The sequence below is a fragment of the Nannospalax galili genome, unplaced genomic scaffold (genome assembly GCF_000622305.1).
Source record: "Nannospalax galili isolate Female #2095 unplaced genomic scaffold, S.galili_v1.0 scaffold577, whole genome shotgun sequence".
NCBI classification, from domain to species: domain Eukaryota; kingdom Metazoa; phylum Chordata; class Mammalia; order Rodentia; family Spalacidae; genus Nannospalax; species Nannospalax galili.
In genome coordinates this window covers 1,646,693-1,651,601 of record NW_008340387.1, presented here as the reverse complement: position 1 = coordinate 1,651,601, position 4,909 = coordinate 1,646,693, and positions in this window count along the sequence as shown.

The window sequence follows — 4,909 nt, the reverse complement described above, 5'->3', positions numbered from 1 at the left end:
TTATTTTTTGAGACATGTTCTTGCTATATATAAGCCCATGTTGGCCCCTAGTGCTGGAATTATAGGCATGTACCACCATTCTCACGTTCTGGATGATGTTTTGTTCCGTTGTTTTTGTTGCTTTGAGACAAGGTCTCTTGTAGTCCTGGCTGGTCTTGAAGTCAAACTGATACATAGCTAAGGCTGGCCTTGAACTCCTGATATTCCTGTACCTACTTCCAGAGTGCTGGGATTACAGATATATACCACCACCCCTGGCTCTGGATAGTGTGTTGAATGGTGATGACCTGGGATCCATGGATGACTATGTTTTATAGGATACGGATGGTGAAATCTGGTCTTTAGAGAGATAAATGACAAAACAGGAGAGATGAGTGTGATGACACATATCTGTACTCCAGCATTCAAGAGGCAGAGGCAAGAGGCTAGAGAGCATCAAGACTAGCCTAGGGTACATACCGAGCTTCAGGCCAGTCTGCCCTATATAGCAGGAACTTTGTCTTAAAAAAAACAAAAGATGGAAGAGCTGTCCATACTGGGTATATGTATGTTGGGGCTCTGTCTCGCCCTGCCTTCCTCAGATGTCTTCATGCTCTGGTGGGTTCTCTCTGAAGCAGGAATGACTCTGGATTAAGGCATCTAGAAGAGAAATCCTATCTCTATTACATCTATATTTCAAATCTTTGAGAAGGCTTTGCTTTGCTTAGTTTGGGTCATGTGTCCATCTGTTAAGAAATGGTGACCTGTCTGAGCAAGCTTTCCTTGAAGACAAAGTTACAAAGGGATTAAATGCTAAAGCTTCAAGTGGGAAGCACAAATCTGGGCGATGAAGGAGAGAGCAGGGAAATCAGAAGCTGGGAAGCAAGGCAAGGAAATATTTGCTGACTGTACTACAGTGAACCATGAAGAACCACAGATAATCTCCTGGTAGTGTGCTATACAGAATGTCTCTAGACAGGCAGGATGGAAAAATTATACCTTGGGACAGTCCATCAGAGGCAGGAGGGAAGAGAAGATTGCTCTGTCCTGCTTCTTCCTGTCTCACCTCCCATTGATGAATCTGTCCCATGGGTAGGCAAATCCCTTGTACTAGGTGGTTTCATTGGCCCCTTTAGCAGCCACTCAGGAAGTCACCCAGCACCTACATGGCAGCTGTCCGTAACTCCAGTTCCAGGAGATCCAACAGCCTCTTCTGTCCTCCGCCGGCATTGCACAACACAGGTGCACTTACCTGTATGCAGGCAGTACATGCATACACATAAAATAAAATAAATTTAAAAAAGCTGATAGTCTATAAACTAAATGATGCTGAGATTCTGAGAAGGCAATATGATTGGTCAGATGGAGTCATGTGTCTGCTCTTGTGGTGGATTAGGGCATAGGAGAGGATTTAAAGTGGGAAGAGGTGGGGAAGCAGCAATGCAGGGCTGACATAAATGGAGGATAGAGGGAAGGAAGGAATTCAGAGGGAACCATCTAGATTGCAGTATGATTGTAGGGGAAGTCTGGTGAGAGTACTGAGGAGTCCTTGAGTTAAAGTAATTCATTAAAGAGTACTGCTTATTCTAGGAGCAGCCTATTCTAAAATTCCTGCTGGATTTTATTATTAGGTAGGAGCAGACTAGACTGGGAAGGAAGGCCTCAGAGTAAGGAGCAATGGATTTCAGATCTTAGCAGCTGGACTATTGATGAACTACAATTCTCCCAGTCAGATTCTGAGAATGACATTCTTATGGTCTTACATTCTCTCCATCCTGAAATACACAGAGATAAAGAAAAATGACTCTACAATCTAAAAAAGGTAGAGGCAGTGGGGAGTAGAGTGCCATTAGCCAGATGAGGTGTCATCACAAGTTCAAGGCCAGCTTGGACTACACAAGACCCTGTCCAAAAAAAATTAAACCAAGGCCTGGTGTGGTGGCATATGTCTTTAATCCCAGTACTTGCAGGCAGAGGCAGGTGGGTCTTTGTGAATTCGAGGCCAGCCTGGTCTACATAGTGAGTTCTAGGACAGCTGAGGCTACAGGGAGACCCTGTCTCAAAACGACAAAAAAAACCGCCCCCCCAAAACAAAAAAGAAAACAGTAGAGTGTCCTCACCAGTTGAAAGGGCAAATGGGTATTCTACAGCAAGACAAACGGTGTCCACTCACAGCTTACAATGTTCCGCTTGGAATTCAAATTTCACATGTCCAAGTCTGAACTGACTTTACATACTGGGTCTCCATCTGGCGACATTCATCCTCCCAGGTGTGAAAACACAGTCACATTAACACATTATTTTTGTTCCCTGTCCCCCCCAACAGTCAGCACCGTCCTTTCAATCCACCTTAGCAATGTCGCTCTACATTTGTTGATGTATTCAGGCCATTACATCTTCCCCAGGCTATTGTTGAAGTCCCCAACTGATCATGCGGAACCCTAGTCCATTTGACTCTCTTTTCCAAATTGTCTTTAAACATAGCTTTAACTACATCGCTTTCATCTTTGGACAAACTTCTAATGAGAGTATTAAATAGTTTAGACACTAGAAAATGATAAGATGGTTTCTCAAAAAAAAAATTAAACATAGACTCACCATATGATTCAGTAAATTCTTCTAGATATATATCCAAAGGAGGTGAGAGAACTCCAACACATACTCCTACACTGATTTTTGTTATAGCTGTTTTGAGACAGAGTCTCATTCTGTAGACCAGGCTGGCCTTGAACTCACAGAGATCCGCCTGCCTCTGCCTCCCAAGTGCCGGGACTACAGGCCTGTGCCACCACTCCCGGCAATTTTTATTTTATGTATATGAGCGCTATGCCTACATGTGTATAAGTACACCTGTGTCGTGCAATACCTGAGGAGGTCAGAAGACTCCCTGGAACTGGAGTTACGGACAATTGTTAGCCTGCATGTGGGTGCTGAGAATCAAGCCCAGGTCTTCTGTAAGAGCAGTCAGTGCTCTTAACCACTGAGCCATCCCTCCAGCCCCTAATGTGTGTCCTTTTGTGTCTGGTTATTTCACTTAGCATAATGTCCTCAAGGTTCATCCATATTGTAGTTTACTTGTAGCTTTTTATTTTATGTGTGTAAGTGTTTTACCTGCATGTACATAAGTGTAGCCCCAGGACAGCTGGGGCTACAGGGAGACCCTGTCTGAAAAACAAACAAAACAAAAAAATTTTTTTTAAAGACACACATTATATAGCTCTCTTTATGTCCCTCAAACCAACAAAATTCTACCACTAACTCTCCCTAACAGGAAATAAAACTCAAGAGCTTTAATCTGACCATACAGATCTTTTCATATGATTCTTCTTTCCCTTAACGGATCTCTTGCTTCCTGTATTTGTATATAGCAAGCTCTTCACGATTCCTTGCCAGTCTTCCTCCACTATTTCAAACCAAGTGGCTGTAACCTGTCTTTTCTAAAGCCCAACAGCACATGGCATGTAACTCTCACCAACTGCCTTCCTCTCAGAGCAAAGGCACACACCTTGAGAAGAGGGTGTGGTTTCAGGAAACTCAGCTGGTCTTCCAGGTCCCCCTATAGTGCTAGAACCCTAAGGAATTTACTGTGCATCCAGAATGACTCTTGAACGTTGCAAACTCACAAGTTCAACTTTTACAGTAAGCAGAGAGATGAACAAAGTCTCCTGTGTTGCAAAGCTTTAATATTTATCAAGCTCATAGAAACTGTTTATAGAAGCCAGAAACTGATTGATTTATAAAGAAAAAGACTGGACATGGTGGCACACGAGGCAGAGGCAGACAGATCTCTGAGAGTTCCAGGTCAGGGCTACCTATTAAGACCTTGTCTCAAAAAAAACCCATCCCAAACCAACCAACCAAACAAACAAGAAAAAATAAAGGAAGGAAGGAATGGAGGGAGGGAGGGAGGGAAATTAAAGCAGCAAGTATCTGTAGTTTCAGGTTACTCAGGAGGCTGAGGTAGGAGGATATCAAGAAAGTAAGCTGGGTTGGAGAGATGGCTCAGCGGTTAAGAACGCTGGCTGTTCTTACAGAAGACCAGGGTTTGAATCCCAGCACCCACATGGCAGCTAACAGCTGTCTGTGACTCCAGTTCCAGAGGATCCAACACCCTCTTCTGGCCTCTGTGGCCATTGCGAGACACGGGTGCACTTACCTACATACAATACAGGCAATACACACATACACATAAAAATAAAAAATTTTTAAAAATAAGTAAAATAAAAGAACGTAAGCTGAGTCGGGCGTGGTGGTACATACCTTTAATCCCAGCACTCGGGAGGCAGCAGCAGGCAGATCTCTATGAGTTTGAGGCCAGCCTGGTCTCATCTATCACGTAGGTAATAACAGGCACAAAATTCTCAATGTTTGGGGTGACTGTTCTGAGACAGGGCCCAGAGTGGCAGTGCTGTGGTTATTTTCTGGGACTACCTTGTTTTGGACTACCATGGTTGATCAAGCCCTTCAGTACAAAGAATCTGCAAATAGGATATACTACATAATCAGTTGACAAAACAAATTATACTTGTTTATTACATTTACACTTGCCTTCTTGAGATTCTTCCCATATGACTCAACCAGTTTGGTCTGTTTTGTGATCATATTAGTAGATGAATTCTTGGGTTACTCCTAGAGACAGTTAATTTCAGGGCTGTATTAGCTTAGGTTAGCTAGATTATGATGTAATAGCAACCAAAGGTCTCACAGTGGCTATTAAGACAAGGGTTTATTTCTTGCACAAATGGTATTACATGTCATGTATGTTAGCTGTGGCTTTGCACATCTTCCTTCTTGGACCAAAGCTGGAGAAGTAGCTTTATTTGGCAGCAGAAAAATAGTAAGAGGCATGGATCATAAATTCCTGCTTGCAAGGGGTTCATGCCAGCACTTCAGGGGTCAAGGGAGGAGGATCGGGAGTTCAAGGTCATCT